Below are 20,060 nucleotides of genomic sequence, written 5' to 3'. Positions count from 1 at the left end.
AGAATTTAGAACATGAATTTAAACGACTAATGAGCTTACAATCGGGCAGACAATTATCACTCATATCACTAGACACCCGAAAGAAACGCTAGTTTTCATTGCCAGATACTATGGAATCAAACGTGGTTTTCATTTAACGACAGATAAACTCCGAATACACTTTTTTTTTGTGAGGCGTTTTCAATTGGGGCCACAGCGGTTTTGACAAGCCCCGAAGTAGACTTAAAACCAGTAACAAACCAACAGCATTTGACGGTCGAAACACGTTTGGATGATTCGCCAAGGAGCAAGAAGTACTACTCGAGTGCAGCAACCAGACAAAGTGATTATTGCACGAGGAAAGGTCTGGCCTGCAGGCTGCTGAATGGAAATGAGGCCGGGCCCCATCAGAGTCCCAACTCCCACTGCAAGCATCAACTCTTGTTACCTTCCACAAGGTAAACACTTGCCTATATGGGGCCTAACATGCATATTAAATTTAAACAAAGGGAATAAAACCTATGCTGAAGGTGTAAGGTGGCAGAACATTGACCAAACACATAAAATTAGTTCCAACGTTTATTGTTAATCTTTAACATATATCATAAATAACTTCCAGTACAAAAATAGTTATATCTGTGGTGACTAGTTAGTCCAAACAAATATTATAATTTACACACAATAAATACTATATCTAACTTTATAGTTTTCTTTGGTATAAGCTCTAGGCTAGAATAGTCAAAATTTATAAGCTAAATTTGAATGCTTAATATCTTTACCAAAATCCGGAGTTGGTAACACTGAATTCGATGTTGTGTTGGAATGAAGTCTCCACTTTCTCTCTGGTTTTTGTGTGAAAGTGCACTGTTTTGCCGCACACAGCCGTAGCCTATCTATGAGTCGTGATGTCACAAGAGGTCAGTTTATTCCTACCCGCTAAAATGAAAGGTAAGCTTCTTCATGTCCTTAAATGTTTGTGTGTAGAATCTTAAATTAACGTCTCGTGACCATACACGGTCTCAAACTCACGGTACATTCAAGCCTTTGTGCCCGTCCTCTCTCCCCGCGAGTTGCAAAAAAAAAAAGAAGGAAATCGCAATCCGCGGCTGTGTTCTTTTTCCTGCTCGAGAAAGTCTGTTCGTGCCACGAGCTTAAAAATTTTCTCAACACCATGTTCACGGTTCACGGGATCAACTCCTGGTTGGGGGGGGGGGGGGAAGTGGGTAAACGAGCTCTTCGGGAGCAGACGCCATTCGAGCCCCCGTAACAAACGCAGTTTCCAAACGTGAAGGAGAAGGCAAGGAAAGGAGTGTTCTCGTCTCCCTGGGTAGGCCTTTCGGGCGTGTGCTGGCGCGCTATACGCTGTTGTTCTCCCGCCAGAGGCATGCAAATTAAATTGGGGGGTTGGCGCGAGGAGGGCCGGGACCACCTACCACCCCCTTCATCCCTTCCCTGCGCGGGAGACTGCGGGCCAAGGAACCGGAATCGTAAATAAATTCGCGCTGCTCCCGGGAGCGGCTGGCAGAAGAACAGAAGACGCGGTGAAAACACGCCCAGAAGAGCAAAGAAGAACCGCTGCGCGCCCAGGTGGAACTTATTTGTAACATTTCTGGTGGCTGCGTATCCAAGGGAATATATTTTTTTTTTCAGAAAACCTTTTATTTTATTTATTCGTCTTATTTTTACAGGTGGCGAAGTCGAGGCGTGGACGCCACCTCTTCTTGCACTTAACCACTAACAAATAAAAATAAACATTGAATAGTAAAACAAGGAAGTGATCGCTTTAACGAATTTGGGTAAGCTAAGAAAATAGCTCACACTCAAACAATTTTTAAAAAAAAGTATGGTTAGTTTATTTATTTTTCGGTATGTCATCTTAGAAGGTGGTCTAATTTCTTACAGAGAAAAAGTACCTACTCAATACAAATATAAAACTTTAAATAATAATAATAATAATAATTTTCAAAAATAAAAATAATATTAAAAATAAAATATAACTTTAAAAACTAAACACTTCATTATTTAACCTTACGTAATAAGCTTACGTAATAAGCTAATTAACTAATATATATAATATAATCCCATAAATTGTATATGCCAAACATAGACACACACGCGCGCACACACACTCTCTCTCGTACCTGAAGTTGTTTTTTAAATAATTTGATCTCAGCTAATATCCATTTTGAGAAAAGATAATCTTTTATTTAATATTTCTAAACAGATCTTCTCTAAGCGGAGTTTTCTTTTGGTGTCTATATACGTAAATTTCATTATTTATTTTTTTAGTTTATTATTTATTACATATACTTTTTTATTTAAATGCTTAGCTCATTTGTGTGATTAAAATAATTTGTTACGAAAGCCTTATTTGCGTGTTTTATATTGATCTTTAACTCCTCGTGGACAGCGAGGTAGTGACGAACTAAAACACACAACAGTACCAACCATGGGGAACACAGCACATGTAGGCACGAGGAGTAATGATCCCAGCATTGGTTATTTCGGAAGATCATGACAGAGCAGATATCAGGCCGGTCCAACCAGGACTTCCAGGAATGTACTGCACAACCTTGCTCAGAAGAATGAAGCCACAATCTTTCGATTACTATGGCAGGTTCACTCATGGTAAGGCTGTCTGGTTGCTAATGCTAGCCACAGCTAAAACAGAAACGCAACTTTTATCTCTAAAAAATTATAATCGGCTCAATCAATATTTGCTTAAGTGCATACATCAATTATACGGAAAGAAAAATGTTTTTTTTTTATAAGTTTATTTCTTAAATTGTGTTAATCGCTACTTTCACTGTACATTTTTTTTTGAAATGACGTCTAATAAATCGATGAACGCCGGCTGCACGCACGAAAAAGTGTCCCGTTACGCACATTTTCCCGTTACATTGTGTCCCGTTACGCTCATTGTAAGCTTGCGCCGCATCTATCTCTCTTCCACTCGATTGGAACAACCATCGATTTGACTTTTTCAAGGCACATTAAACTTGAAACACTCCCATTCGTTTCCTACTTTTCCTATCATCGTCCTATCCTTAACAGAATAACACAGATTGGAAGAAGTTAAATAGCTAACATGTATAAAAGTTATAGTTAAAATAATCTCTTCGTTAAATTAATAAACATATTTGAATTAATGAGTGCAAATAAAAGTAAATTTATCAATTAAATTGTAGATTTCATTTCACTCCTTCTTTGCATCCGTACAAATTAGTGATAATACAATAAAAATGATTCAATTTTATTCATAAAAGTATACAATCATTTCATCAATGTTTTCTTATGACGTTGTCACGTTAAACTATCGTCCGTAAACCGACTTTACAGACAACCAGTTTTTTTTTAACCCAACCAGTGATGAAGGAAGCTATTTTTTTGACTGGAATACGTTTTTATAATTACTTCCATAGTTGGAGGCAATTCAAAAAACGAATGATAACAAAATCGGGGGATACAGTTTGGTGTTGCAGCTGCATATCTATCATCTTTATCCAAAATTTAATTATACCACTGGACAGCTAAAGGATCAAAGAATTCGTTACGCTAAGTGAGGACTGTGACGCATTGCGCGCGGTGGAGGGGAAAGCGCCGCTATTTTGAGGTCATTTTGCTGCGTTTCGAGATTTCCATTTAGTATAACTTTCGACTCTGAGAAGCTACAACGTTCGTTTGGGTTTTAATCGTCAGCTCTCGTCAAAATCTATCGATTGCATGTATGAAACATCAGTGTAAAATAGTTACAGTGTATATATTTGGTGTTAAACTAAAAAAAATAGCGTATTTTTATATTTTGTTACGTACACGTATTCACGTACAACGGCTGTGTTAATGACACAGCCACAACCCATTTTTTTTCGGGAAGCCTTCTGTTCACAGACGAGAGAGCCAAACGGCCGATCGTGTATCTTCGGTTTTTTTTTTGTTCATTGTAAAAGGTTAGGTTAGCTACATTATAACTACTTTTAAACATTGTGGACGGTTGATTTCGATAGGATAGCTACATTAAAGATACTCTGAAATCATGCAAACAGTTTCCCAGCCCTGGATAGCTACATATTAAAAAGTTAGTTTCTAAGCAACCATAAAATTATTTTTACAATATTTTTAATGTAGCTATAGTCCTACTTACCTAATAGGCCTATAACCAACCATCCACAATGGTTTAAAGTATTTATAATGTAGCTAACCTATCCTAATCGACCGCAAAATTTAATGCCACACCGGTTTATAGAACGAGATAGAACGAAAAAAAAAGTGAGCATGAACTTGGGGGAACTTCGGGTGTGGCTCTCTCGTCTGTGAAATGAAGGCTTCCCGTTTTTTTTTCCCCCGCCGCCAGCTTTATTTCCAGTGTGGCGGTAGCTCCTCGCTCGCTGGGAGACCGGCGCTCGGCTTTGACGCGACCCGTGGCGGTCCCTGGCGAGAACAAGTGAGAAGCCCTCCGTTAATTTCCTTCCGCCTCTCTCTTCCTCTCCCTCTCTCTCTCTCTCTCTCTCTCTCCGGTTCGTCGCCGTGGTTGGTGGCGCGACAAGCGCTAATGAAAGACGTCCTCTTTAATCGAGTCGCCGCAGCGAGAAAGGAATTGCAAACTCGTTAAGGCCCCCGCCTACCCGGACACACACGCGGTGCGCAGAGCTTCAGGAAAAACAACGCGATTTCAAAACTACTCAAGATATCCGAGTGGGGTCTGCTTACGAAAAACTTTTAAGAGTTCGCTGACGGCCGAAAAGTACTTTTGATTTCAGATTAAGTTTTTAAAATGTATTTTTAGAAGAGTTAAAAGGGCTAAAACGCATGTTTTCAGAGTAATTTTTAGGCGTAAAACAACCAGTACAGACTCTTGAAAGCACTTAAGGGACTTGCATTGCACCTTTATCTTCATTTATATGCAATATGATGTAACGGTCACCGCTCAACTGTCACAGTTATCATGTGACGACGAGAAGACTGCGCGTCAGCTCAGAGCCTTGCGCTTAGAGGCGAACCGCGCTATAAATACCAGCGAGCGTCGCCCTTATCACCCCGTCTCACTAACACACATACACCCCTGGCGAGGCCGCCGGCGGGGAGGGTCTCGCAGAGAGCTCCGGAGCACAAGGTCCACCTGCTAGCTTACTCCAGGCGCAACTTCGACCTTCTGTGTTCTGTGCGTTTTGTCGTCAATCACCGGACGTTACAGTTATCGTCACAGTCGCCATCTTAGATTCAAGAACTTTGATATTTTCGTTATGGTTTCCATCTGAGATCCTAGAAACGTTGCCATTTTCGTTACGGTTGCCATATTGGATTCCAGAAACGTTGTAATTTTCGTTTGCAATTGTTCGTTACGGTCACCATCTTGGATTCTAGAAAAGTTGCACTTTTCGTTACGATCGCCAATCTTAAAAGGACGTAATTTATAAACTATAAAATCAGGAAAAATTTATACAAAACTTTTTAAATACGATTTTAATAAAATTTTAATTAAAATTGCACCTACGGCTTAGAATCCTCTGGACCCTGTGAGGGAAAAAAAATTACGATGGCTCGTTCCTGGGAAGCCTAAGATGTACCTACATCAAGTTCTGTCCCTACCCGAACACGCTCGAATATTCACCTTCGGCCAACCTCGTGTTTATTTTATTTTAATGTAGCTATACTAACCTAACTAACCGTCCATAGTGTTTTAAAGTGTTTTAATGTAGCTAACCTAACCGACCACTTTTAATATTTTAATTCATTTTTCCTGCGCAAAAATAAAACAAATCCCGAGGTTGGCCGAAGGTGAATATTCGGGCGTGTTCGGGCAGGGACAGAACTTGATGTACATCTTAGGCTTCTCATCCTTCCTCCATGGAAGCCACCGGTAGAAGGAACTCCCACCACTAATGCCAAGGCAGATATTACATCAGCAAGTGTGATATCATGGCGGCCATATCGGATCTGCTATTTTCTTTTCGTCTGCTAGAGTGCACTACCACCTTATTAGTTTAATTTTTACCCACTTAAGTGCAGTAATCATTTACCAACAGACAGTAAACTGTCGTGGTATCCGCAATCTTGTCGGCGTCTTGGCCGCCGTATTGAGAATCCGTAATTTTTAATAACGAATAATGAATCTCTTTTGTTTTAATTATTATTAGTTTTGATTCAATAAAATGAATTCACTAATTGAACGAAATTCTGAATATAATTGCTTGTATCATTACCAAAAAAAAATGCATGCAGGATTTGTTTTCTCAGGAATAATAAGGAACACACGGAGAAAACCAACAAAATATTGGGCGCGGGGAAATCAGGAGCACTCTGAGAATATCAGCATAAGTCTCGCCAGGAATAACCAGGAGCACACGGATAAAACCAACAGATGTCTTGCCAGTACTGACCAGAAGCACTTGGAGAAAACCAACAAAATGTTTTCAGGAATTATCAGGAGCAAACCAACGCACGGTTTGATAGATTAAGTTCAGGAAATTAAAAAAAAATTACGAAACAACTTATGGCTTGTACTAGAATTCTATTCTTGCTGAACAAAGGAGAAGTCCACAAGCTGACAGAAGTTGGAACGCCCACATGCTTGCTGTGGTTGTTGACACGTCATAACAATGGACGAAGAAAAATTAATTAGTCTTGAATTTGAAAAGAAGTGTCTGTGGGATATGCAAAAAGAATAAATAATCTTTCTCGGCACAAGTGAAATATGAGTTGCTGGAGAAATGGGCTCAATAAGTGTCATTTTACTATATTATTATTATATTTCAACCAACGATCCTTTACATATTCGGGTTTTTCACTACTCATTAAAAAAAATACTTCAATGTCGGACTTTCAGGGAAATACGCATAGTCTATGGGTAGGGGCATGCAGTTTTCGCGAAAAGATTTCGATACCGGATGAAAGTTAAAACACTGTAGCATCGTCTGTGTTTCGTGATTGGATGAGTTTCTCCCAGGTACATATCGATTGTAACAACACCAATCGCAGTGATTCAGTGCGGAAATAAACGCGTCCTGAGTGGCTCGGTCAAACAAGGCGACGGCTTCTCTCGCAGAACGGCCACCAATCACAAGGAAGAAACCACAGGTTCGGGTATAGCTTGTTGCAGTCTAATAAGTGTTCAGATATTTTCGCGAAATATGCCTGCCCCTATCTATGGGTTCTATCTTCGCTGGTGGATAGAAGCGAATTGATATCAGAACACGCCTGGACTGAGATCATTAGGTTGTGACGAACGAACCTGAGATGTTTTGGCGGATTAATGTTCGTCGGGACGCGTATGTGCCGTGACCGCGGCCTCACTCAGGAACTGTTTCCCACGGGTCTGCATGCAGCAGACCAGCTTACCACAAACACGAACATGGACGTGACCAGCAATACCGAGGAGAGACAAAGAAGAAGAAGACAAGAGGATACGGAGATTTTAAGATTGGACACCATTTTAAAAGAATTTTAGAACAAAACGAAAATACTGGATGTTTTAAGCGAAGACTTGAGATATTTTTAAGGATGCTCATCAAGATCCAGAGGATTTTTATTATCTCAGACCAAAATTTTATATATGGACAAAATTTTACTGAACTGACAAAAGAAGAAGGAACGAGAACGGACAGCAAGGGAACAAGGAAGCAGGTGATGGAGTGGGCTGAAGAGTCAGCAGGAAGGAGAGGAGTGGTAAAGGACAGTAGTCACAGAAGGCAAAGAAAGAAAACCCAGAAAGGCAGTGGGATCGGTGCCCTTGCATGTTCATTGCCCCGGGTACTGGCAACCGTCCCGGAGCAATGGCATGCAAGAGATCCCACGCGGAGTGACTGAAGAGTTTTAACATCAGCCGTCGTGTTTTAAATCTGCATGGATGCATTGGACAATATATATTATAAAACTGACAAATCTATATTCTGGCTGCAGGCACGGCGGCTCAAGCAGAATGGATAAGTTGTTTCTGGTTGAGGCAAACGAATGGTGTTTAACCATTCAAACCCATGACATATGAACATCTGAGGCCAATCATCCTGATGCCATTAAGACCAGGTGACATCAGGATGGAAAGAAGAAAAGCTAGTGCTCCTGGAATACCCTCACGGGTTCAGTCCTAGGAGGTGGAGGTGGTGAGGCTATGCCGGGCTTCGGCCCGAAACAACTTGTACTGGCGGGGGGCGTGCGACGCACGGCTGATGCGCGGATGTTTGCGTTGGCGCCGAGCGGTCTCGGCCATCAATATTTACGATCTGCTCGCTCGTAATTGGCGCGGTTCACTCGCGCGCTTTGCGATGTTCGTCGCGCCAAACAGCGTGCGCTGGCCCTTGTTTGGAACACGGGTCTTCATAGAGGAGGGAGGTAGAGGGGGTGAGCGCATTCGATACCGCTGTCCTGTGACAGGTTTACAAGGTAAGCAGCAACCACACACACTCCAGTGCCGCCAACTGAATTATCCGCGCACACGAGTCAGTTTACAACAGTTGCATTGTTGCCTCCGACCCAGGTCATTGTTGCCTACGTGTCGACGGTCTAGGAGGTAGGGAAGCCTTCTTTTCACAGACGAGAGAGCCACACCCGAAGTTCCTGCTCGCTTTTATTTTCCCCTACCACAACAGGTGTATGTATTTGGGTGAAAAAAAAATCGCTGGCATTTATTCTCCAAATGCGCGGGTACTTTTAAGATGTCATTCCTAAAATTAGCAAGAAGTAATTTAAAGAATTATTCAGTAGGTTAGCTACATTATAAATACTTTAAAACATTGTGGATGGTTGGTTATATTAAGTAAGTATAGCTACATTAAAAATGCTGTAAAATCATTTTATGGTTGCTTAGCAAATAACTTTTTAATATGTAGCTATCCAGCGCTAGGAAACATTTACATGATTTCACAGTATCTTTAATGTAGCTATCCTAACCAAATCAACCGTCCACAATGTTTTAAAGTATTTATAATGTAGCTAACCTAACCTAATTGACCATTAGTTATCATGAGTTGTCCAAAATAAACACGACGAGAGGGGTGTGAAGCCAAAAGGGGAGGAGGATATCAGAGTACTGCAGGTACCAATATGGGAGGCGTTTGTTTACAAAATATATCAGCTGTACCTGTATTGGAGGTTATATTGGAGATAATAATCAACTCATATCATTACATTTGTATTATGAAGATTCGTTTTGGACTTTTAATATAAATATATTAACCAGTGATATTTTGATCTAATTTACTTCATAACAGCTAACTACAGTCGTTAATAAAAGCAGGCTAGGACAACTGATGCAAATATAAAGAAACGGCGGCCATATTGGAATGGGAAAATTAAAAGGAAGGCTACACGTGTGAACAGAGATTAGAGAAAGTTACAGTTGGAGCATAAGCACAGTTTGTAGGTATCTCTGCTGAAGCCAGGGGACGTAAGGGGGAAGCAGGTAGCGGCCATATTGTTCCATGAAGAAAATCACATTTTCTCATAAGTGATGTATGTATGGTGGTGGAAAAGTGCATGAATATTAAACAAATAAAGACTGTTGACTCGAGAAAAATGATTGTGTACAAGAGTATGTTGTAAACTACATTTCTATATACTAATATACTATATAAACAAATAGCCGCCATTTTCTTGCGTGAACAAACTGGCCACAGTGCTCAGAGCTTATGCTCCATCTGTAACTTTCTCAAATCTCTGGTGAAGGCTGGTGCTCCCTAACCTCAACATGCTGCGCGTGCTGGGTTGCAGCTGCGAGGCGGGCGCGGTGCAGCTGGCTGACGGCTCCTCACCCCGCCCCGGCGCCCGAGACACGCAGGTGTGCGGCAGCAACGAGCGATACGACCCGCCCGTCGTGCTGTTCGCCGACCGCGGGCCCGCCACGCTGCTCTTCCAGTGAGTGGCCCTGCCCCCTCCTTAATCTACAGCCTGTCCGCCGACCGCATCCCCGCCACGCTGCTCTTCCAGTGAGTGGCCCTGCCCCCTCCTTAATCTACAGCCTGTCCGCCGACCGCGGGCCCGCCACGCTGCTCTTCCAGTGAGTGGCCCTGCCCCCTCCTTAATCTACAGCCTGTCCGCCGACCGCATCCCCGCCACGCTGCTCTTCCAGTGAGTGGCCCTGCCCCCTCCTTAATCTACAGCCTGTCCGCCGACCGCGGGCCCGCCACGCTGCTCTTCCAGTGAGTGGCCCTGCCCCCTCCTTAATCTACAGCTTGTCCACCGACCGCATCCCCGCCACGCTGCTCTTCCAGTGAGTGGCCCTGCCCCCTCCTTAATCTACAGCCTGTCCGCCGACCGCGGGCCCGCCACGCTGCTCTTCCAATGAGTGGCCCTGCCCCCTCCTTAATCTACAGCTTGTCCGCCGACCGCATCCCCGCCACGCTGCTCTTCCAGTGAGTGGCCCTGCCCCCTCCTTAATCTACAGCCTGTTCGCCGACCGCGGGCCCGCCACGCTGCTCTTCCAGTGAGTGGCCCTGCCCCCTCCTTAATCTACAGCTTGTCCGCCGACCGCATCCCCGCCACGCTGCTCTTCCAGTGAGTGGCCCTGCCCCCTCCTTAATCTACAGCCTGTCCGCCGACCGCGGGCCCGCCACGCTGCTCTTCCAGTGAGTGGCCCTGCCCCCTCCTTAATCTACAGCTTGTCCGCCGACCGCATCCCCGCCACGCTGCTCTTCCAGTGAGTGGCCCTGCCCCCTCCTTAATCTACAGCTTGTCCGCCGACCGCGGCCCCGCCACGCTGCTCTTCCAGTGAGTGGCCGTGCCCCCTCCTTAATCTACAGCCTGTCCGCCGACCGCGGGCACGCCACGCTGCTCTTCCAGTGAGTGGCCCTGCCCCCTCCTTAATCTACAGCTTGTCCGCCGACCGCGGGCCCGCCACGCTGCTCTTCCAGTGAGTGCCCCTGCCCCCTCCTTAATCTACAGCTTGTTCGCCGACCGCGGGCCCGCCACGCTGCTCTTCCAGTGAGTGGCCCTGCCCCCTTCTTAATCTACAGCCTGTCCGCCGACCGCGGGCCCGCCACGCTGCTCTTCCAGTGAGTGGCCCTGCCCCCTCCTTAATCTACAGCTTGTCCGCCGACCGCGGCCCCGCCACGCTGCTCTTCCAGTGAGTGGCCGTGCCCCCTCCTTAATCTACAGCCTGTCCGCCGACAGCGGGCATGCCACGCTGCTCTTCCAGTGAGTGGCCCTGCCCCCTCCTTAATCTACAGCTTGTCCGCCGACCGCGGCCCCGTCACGCTGCTCTTCCAGTGAGTGGCCCTGCCCCCTCCTTAATCTACAGCCTGTCCGCCGACCGCGGGCCCGCCACGCTGCTCTTCCAGTGAGTGGCCCTGCCCCCTCCTTAATCTACAGCTTGTCCGCCGACCGCGGCCCCGCCACGCTGCTCTTCCAGTGAGTGGCCGTGCCCCCTCCTTAATCTACAGCCTGTCCGCCGACCGCGGGCACGCCACGCTGCTCTTCCAGTGAGTGGCCCTGCCCCCTCCTTAATCTACAGCTTGTCCGCCGACCGCGGGCCCGCCACGCTGCTCTTCCAGTGAGTGGCGCTCCCCCCTCCTCCTGCGGTCTCGGCGCGCGTCGGCAAGAAGTGCGACTCTTACAGTGGAAACTAAAACCATGTTTCACGCGACATGTTTCGCTATCGTAGGAGGTGCAAAAACTCATTGTATTACACACCACAATATTAGTGGCTACCTAAATAGGGTGAATTTTCACTGGTTTGTTTGCCTGATAATAGCTTATACATTACTTCTCCTGATAAATTAATGTAGTTATGTCAGCAAAATATTATGAAAACTACTATCTAGCGGACGGGCCCATAACTACTTCAAAAATCTAGGTCTCAGTCTCGGTAATTAGAGTTTCTCCCCCATGGCGCCGGCGGGCTGTTTACGTGATGGGGGACGGAGTTGAAGTAGTTTCAGGCCCGCCCGCTAGATAGCAGCTTTAATAATATACTGCTAACATAGCTATAATGATTGTGAGAAGTAATTCGTAAGCCATCATCAGGCAAACAGACAAGTGAAGATAATTTTACTTTATTTTTGTAGCCACATATTTTGTGGTGCGTCATACCTGACAATTTTTTACATCTCATACTCATTTATACATAACATTACTTCTTGTCATTACAAAACAATATTAAGAGTTTTTCGCACAGTATTAATCAATGAACTGGCTAACAGCCTAGCGAGCACCATCGAAAGTCGTCTCTAATCTCCAAAATAATCAGTTCCAATCTAATCAATACGGACAGCAATGCCCCAGTGCCCAACACCCGCATGGCAGACCCCCCACCTCCAGATCAATCCTTCCATTTCCCATAACCAACCGGCATGTATAATGCATGCTTATGCACCCCGTTTGAAAGAGCCCTCGGGTTTTTCTCTGTGTCTTTGCAGGGGAGTTGGCGCCAATAGCATCCATGGCTGGCCAATCCTCTCCTAGCACATGATGCATGCCACCTCTCCTGCATGGTTCACAACCTGCATGCTTAGAGCGTATAGGCTCCGGCCTTAGACGCACTTAATATAACGTAGCATCGGTGCGATAAATACCCTCCAAAATGTGTGTTCCTACTCAAAGGTTGCGGTATATACCGTCAGAACGTCGTCGATTGTCGGAAAATATAGTGATAGCAATCACGCAGCCTCTTCCTGAGGTGATCTCCACTACCTGCGATGTCTACCGTGTCTTGTATAACAACACGTGTGTTCATAATCTGGTCTTAGACTCGCCCGGGCACAGATGTCTGGCATGGACTACACACGAGATGCAAAATTCGTTCGATTTTCCAACCAAGCCATAAATAAACAGCGTGGTTATATAATAACAAATATGGGATATCTTTAATGATAAATCGTGCCCACCCATATTGATCGTGTTAAATTTATATTTCAGAAAGAACTTCCCCTCGTAGGATTGTTTTTCCCGATATCTAGAAACTCTTTACGCCAATAGTATCTAACAGCTTGAATCGGTTTACAAAGCTCTTCACTTTCTTCAACTGCTACCTAACACAGACACTGGTGTGTCAAAATAACTTGGAACCAATCATTTAGACAGTGCGAAAGTGTTTTTTAAATTTTACCCTATGACCAATTGATTTCATGGTATTGGGTTTTCTTTTACTGATTATTAGGGGCAGGCATTTTTCGCGAAAAGATCTGAACACTTATTAGACTGCAACAACGTATACCCGCTACCTGTGGTTTCTTTATTGTGAGTGGCGGCCGTCTGCGAGAGAAGTCGTTGCCTTATTTGACCGAGCCACTCAGGACGCGTTTACTTCCGCACTGAATCACTGTGATCGGTGTTGGTTACAATCGTCATGTACCTAGGAGGAACTCACCCAATCACGAAACACAGACGGTGCTACAGTGTTTTAACTTTCATCTAGTCCCGAAATCTTTTCGCGAAATCTGCATGCCCCTACTGATTATTTATACTATGTGTGTGTGTGTGTGTGTGTGTGTGTGTTTAGGTTGAAGTTGACCCCGACTGTGTTTTTTTTTTCTTTCTCTTTCTTGTCTTTCCCATGAACTCGGCTCCCACGAGCTGATCTCTTCGGCGAAGAACGAAGGACGTGACCGGGTTTCCGTCGCGCGATGACAGGATACTTGGCAGCTGATTGGCTCGTTCTCTGGGGCAGGAACTTCCCCCCTCTACCTCTACCCCAACCTCTAACCACCCCTCTTTCGGGCATTCTGCTCGCCAGAAAGTCGCAGGGATCGTCCAATCCGTCGAGTGACTTATCGTGATCTCTATTTGTCTCTCTCTGAAGATCGCTGGGTTCTCAAGTCCGGACCGGCGGGTCGCAAACTCAAATAACCCGATATGTACCCTAGTAGCGTTTCAAATTGACACGACAGATAGCGCTACTATAGCTAGCTAGTATTTTTTTTTTCTTTTGAGAATTCATAGAGAGCGTTAAAAGTTAACTGAAGAAATTACAGTATATAATTAGTAAACAAAAGAAATTTTTATAATAAACTAGATGTGTATATATCTTTTATGTAATTTTTTGTTATGGAAATAGTTTAAGCTAAAAAAAATACTACACCAATAACTTTAATAAAAGTCAGAAGTCGTGTAAGGTCAGAACCTGGCACATGGATGTTAAAACTTAATTTTTTAAATGTCTAGGATGGATTTAAATGTATGGGTTGGATAATAAATTTTTAGCAAAACACTTTTTTATTACTTAATATTATTGTTTGTTTTGTGTGTGTGTTTTTACTTACGTGAATATGTTAGCGCCTGATCGCTTCTATAATAATTGAAGAAAATTAATTAATCAGGTATGATATAGTCCATAAAGTAAAGAAGAACTGGTTTTAAAACGAAAAAAAAAAAAAAAAAACTTTTAGTGTTCGGAAATTGTATCGAGAATTTTGGCAATAAACAAGTCTAGAGGCATATATTTTATTTTATTTTATTTTATTAATACTTTACTATGCGAGACTGAAAGTTATCTAAGGCCTCCGTTCGAGCCAAAAAAAAACGTCGACAATCGATTTCTTCAATATATTCCATCATCAGACACTTTCGATCGTGTTACTTCATTTGTAGCTTCATAGATGGCAGTGTTGTCGGTGATTGCACGAAGGGAACAGAAAAACAACGTAGAGTTGGCAGTCTCCCAGACGTGTGGTCGTCGGCCCAGGGGAAGCCTACGATTCACGCCGAGTATTCGACATGCCCGAAGATTACCGAATACCTGCCTTCGGGTGACTTCAGAATTATTTTGTTTAGGTGAAAAAAGCGCGGGTGAGTATGACGATGGAACGCATTATGAATTTAGTGAAAGTGTCGACCAATGAAAGTTGAAAAATCGGTAGACATGAGGATAAAGCTGCACAGACTCTTCTCCAAAAATAAAACCATATTAACCTTTAGTGTGGGAGAAATGATCATAGCACAACTAATGACAAGTTTATGTAGCTAGCCTATCCTAACCAATCATCCTAATTTTAAAGAATATTAAATGGACCTAACCTATCATAACCCACTGTCCACACAACCTAACCCAACTGACCATTTTCATTCTCTATATCACAGATTTGTAATACATAAACCTAACCTAATCATTTGTTAAAATGGTGAACTATTAGATCACAAAGTCAGAAAAACCTTGCCAAAAAGTAGTTTTTTATTATTATTATTATTATTATTATTTTCCCTTTTATAAAAATTACTCACCTTAATAATTACAAATTTATTATTTCAGAGGAACAAACATAAAAAGTGTTTTATTTCTTTTTTCATTCATAAATAACTTTCCAGTATATGTAACACTCACATTGACTAGATTTTCTCATTGGTAGCATTGGAGAAGTTAGCATTGACATGTCCGGCATTTAAATCAGACGTTTTTTCACCTAAACAAAATAATTCCGAAGACACCCGAAGGCAGGTATTCGGTAATTTTCGGGCGTGTCGAATACTCGGCGTGAATCGTAGGCTTCCCCTCCGTGCGGAGCGTGGCCGGGCCGTGCGGCTCCCGGCTTGCAGCGGGTCTGTCGGCGCCTGACGCGCGGGCGATGTCTCACGACCCTGCTCGTCACTCTCCCCAGGGGACCCCGGCCCGGATCACATGTGTTTGGGGGTGGGAGCATATGAACTGAATTATTCGTTTTAAAAAAATTCATATCTACATTCGTATCAAATATTTCAATGCTGGTATTTTTCGCGCACTATACAACTTGAGATGTATTAAAAATGAAATTAATGCAAATAAATATAAGTATTTATTTACCACCTAATTAGAATATAAAAACTTGGAATAGTGTAATTAATATTTGGTGGCAATATGAAGTGTTGTAAGGAAGGGATTTAGTTTGGTTGGTTTGATGAGTTGGAAATTAGTCTATCTACGTCCCTATGCATAAGTACCTGCATGTATACCAGCTTCTGTAATTGCGGCTAAAGGGTATTGACAGGTGAGTTGAAATTACTAAGTCAATTTGTGATGAGAAAATTCGGATTTGAAAAAAAAAATCCGAATAGTATAAATACATAAACTTTTTTTTTTCTCTTTCTTGCGTATAATTAAATGACAGTCATCGTTCAAGTCCCGTAGGTGCATGCATTTCGATGAAAATATTGCCCGTCACTTTGCCTTGTCGCTTAGAGGTAATTGTTAGGGTCCCGGAAATTTCGCGGATTTCTCTGGCCTCAGGATAGAATTCGAAGTTATAGGTGTGCTCGACCCATGTTTACTTTCCTATTGGTTGATTTCTTAGGGAGAACATTTTTATTCTTGTTATTTGGCACTACCTGATTCGCTTACTTCTCTCATAGCTTGACATCGTTGGCTCACGGTCGTAGAGGGGCGTGTCCAGATAACTGCGGTCCAATCATGAACACAGTGCGACATTGTGGAGGTTTGCATTCTAGCTTGCGACTAAATGAATGTGCGAAAATTCCGTGGCACTAGTGATTGTGCACTTGATGCGCGTGGTGGTGTCGCCTTTATCGCTCCCTCGTTCTTGGGTCTCAAACACGCTGATTAGTTGCAGGTAGACCTTACCTTCACAAACAACATGCTGGTTACCAGGGTATGTTTACAGCTTGACGCTCTAGTACAGTTATTATAGTGAGTTCACGTTTAATAGAATACATTAAATCAATGATTACTGCAACGAGGTATACCCACACCAGCGGTTTCTTCCTTGTGATTGGCGGCCGTCTGCGAGAGAAGTCGTTGCCTTGTTTGCACGAGCCACTATGAACGAGTTTGCAACCACACTGAATTAGTGTGATTGTTTGTTGTAACAATCGACATGCACCTCAAAGTAACTCACCCAATCACAAAACACAGACGATGCTACAGTGTTTTAACTTGCAGCTACTCTCGGGATCTTTTGCGAAATTTTCATGGCCCTAGTAATGATTACAAGAAGCGGATTGTAAGAAAAGTTATATATTTTTAATAAATATAAACACGTTGAAAATATGTTGTTTTATGTTTTGAAAGCTGGAGCGCAATTCTAAGCAATAACTTAGAAACGACTATGGGTAATCTGTCATGTGGCCGTAGAATCTGCGGGCTGAGGGAGTTGCAGGACAGACTCCTCACTCTTGTCTGCACTGGAGCCGGTGCCGCCCGCTCATTGGCTGCTGGGTTTGCGAGCCTCGTCACTGGCATGGCGTGGTGAACTGGGCAGAACTGCTTCTGTCGCGACGTGAATCCGGGAATTCTTCCTTCGCCAAGCGTCAGCCACGCGTGCAACACGAGCGCGTCGCTTTATCGGCTTCGTATTTTCACTGTGGGCTTTTACATCCCTGCCCGCCATATTGTTCAGGCGGTAGGAGGAGAAGAAAAAAAAGAGGGAAAAGGAGGGGGGAAAAAAGGTAGGTACCGAACGATCAAGTAGCCCTCCGTAACTCTGCTTCGTCGTATTGAAAATCGATGCCTTAGGAAATATATCGTGATCCCTCCGCCCCTGAGGTTGGGGCGGGCTCCCCGGGACAATCCTCTTCTGGGGTCTCCGGCCAGGGGCGGCACTCCGGCGGATTGGGCGCGACCCAGGGGCCATGTGATCCTCCTGGTGTCCGAGATCCTTCATTAGTGGAGACCGCAAAAAAAATCGCGGATTCATTCGGCAATAGGCTAGAATTCAAATACATATACCTTTTAGATAATTTTGCTATTTTCTTACTGTTCATCTGGAAGAATCTCAACCAATTTTAAACCTTCAACCAAAGAAGGATCGACGCACACACAAACCAGCTGAGACGACTTACAAGTCGGCAGCCAATGAACTTGCGTTTTTTGCCCGAGTGTACAGGGGTATGTGCAGTCTATCCTGAAGGCCATCGAAACCGCGAATTTTCCCGCCATTAATCATTAGTAGAGATCGTAAAAAAATTCGCGGATTCATTTGGTTATTTGCTAACATTCAAATAATTATACCCTTGTGCTGATTCTACCATTTGTTCATTTTTAATGTGGAGGACTGTAGGCCATTTAAAGACCCTCAGTGGTAGAAGTATCGAACCAAAAGTTACCCAGTCGAGAAGATTCACAAGTCAGCAGCCAATGAACATGCGGCATTTGCCAGAGTGAGCACACTATTGCGGAGGCTATCGTAGAGGTGATTCAATCCGCAAATTTTTCCGGTCTCTATTCATTGGTAGAGACTGGAAAAATTCGCGCTTTCGATGACCTCTAGTATAGACTCCACACCCCCTACATACTCAGGTTAAATGCCACTTGCTCACTGGCTATTGACTCGTGACATCTGTCAACTGGGACGCTTGCGATTCGATACTTTTTTGCTTGAAGGTTTTCCATTGGCTCAAAAGTCCTTCAAGCAAACTGTAAGCCAATCACAGAAGCAATATAAAGATACAGTTGTTTGGGTTCTAGCATATCGTGAGATGAATCTTCGAATTTTTCCGGTCTCTAAGAATATGCTACGGTGTTTTGACTTTAAGCTGGTCTCGGAATCTTTTCGCGATATATGCATGCCCCTATTCATTAGCAACTGTGACTCACCACCGGAGTCGCTGCGGATTCAACTGATTTGTTTGGTGCCAGGGTGGAGCTCGAAACCTCATACTTCGCGTTATTGGTGCCGACATTCTCATGACAGACACTCAATCGGTGACCACTTAGCAACAGAGTGATCAAATAATTTACTACTCTGTCTGAAGAAATCAGTCATTTTACATGCACGATTGGTTGGGACCGGAAAAATTCGCGGGTTCAATGACTTCTAGGATGAACTCCATAGTTCTATGTACACTCGGTCAAATGCCACCCACTCATTGGCTACTGTCTTGTGAGACGTACCAACGTAGCAGCCTGTGATTCTTATAAATCTTTGGTTGGGTGTTTCTCATTGGCCCAGAGTCATCCAGGTGAGTTGTGAGCCAATAGCAGAGGCAACACTGAGGTATAACTATTTGTATTTTAGCCTGTCGCGAAATGAATTCTCGAATTTTTTCGGTCTCTAACAATTGACTTAATGTATTAGAAAACATGGCTGATCTGGTTACATTTACTAAGTAATTGTCACATGTTCGGATTACGACTGTTAAAAACCACTGTTGACGACCAGGTTATTTTTCATGCTAAGCAAGAGTGGGCGCCTTTTATGCTTACTTAACAATAGCGGAGACGCACTACTATTTTTTTTTTTCGTGTGCGTGCTTAGCAACATAATTGTGCTTTATTTATTACCACACTTGTCATTTTATTTGCGTATTCTCCTCGATTGTGCCAGGGAGACTGTTCACAGCAGAGCGTAAAGCCTTCCGTAGATGTGTTTTGGCCGCGTGCCAGAATTATTAATGCCTTGCTGCAGGAAGAAAATAAATAATAAAAAAAACTGAAATATTCAGTCCACAGAAACGTTTTGAAATGTAACAAACGATAAAAAAAATCTAGCTCTTCACAATTTGCATTTTAGATTTTATTTATTCATATTTATTCCATTTTTTGTACCAGTTTCTAAATGATTTTTTAAAGCGTACTCTTGTTGAATGCTATAAAAGCACATAAAAAATTAAAATTCATACAAAATTCGCGTAAGTGCTTATCAACTTTCCGAAATAAAATTGTGCCGTCGGGGGTTTATTAACCATAATTATAAACGTCTTATAAATTGAACAAATTGAGGAAGGAATAATGACGGGTTGTAATAAACCTGTCAGTCAGTGATAACCAGAGGTCAACCACCTGGACACACTTAAATTTAAATTCTATACAGGCTCAACAGCAATTCCTATATAGACTGGATCGGTGTCACTACCAGGTAGAGACCGGAACAATTCGCGGATTCTTTTCACGATATGCTAGAATCCAAAAAACTGTACATTTATATTGCTTCTGTGATTGACTTACAGTTTATTTGAAGGACTTTTAGCCAATGGGAAACCTTCAACCAAAAAAGTATCGAATCGCAAGCGTCCCAGTTGACAAGTGTCACGAGTCAATAGCCAATGAGCAAGTGGCATTTGCCTGAGTATGTAGAGGGTTGTGGAGTCTATCCTAGAGGTCATCGAAAGCGTGAATTTTTCCAGTTTCTACTACCAGATAATAAACGAAAATAGAAAAACGTGTTTTGTTTCGCCTTTATTACTGTTAACATTTATTTTTATTTTGCTTTGGATAAGAGGCACATAGAAAA

The sequence above is a fragment of the Bacillus rossius genome, chromosome 3, assembly GCF_032445375.1.
Source record: "Bacillus rossius redtenbacheri isolate Brsri chromosome 3, Brsri_v3, whole genome shotgun sequence".
Taxonomy (NCBI): domain Eukaryota; kingdom Metazoa; phylum Arthropoda; class Insecta; order Phasmatodea; family Bacillidae; genus Bacillus; species Bacillus rossius.
This window is presented reverse-complemented; position numbering follows the sequence as displayed.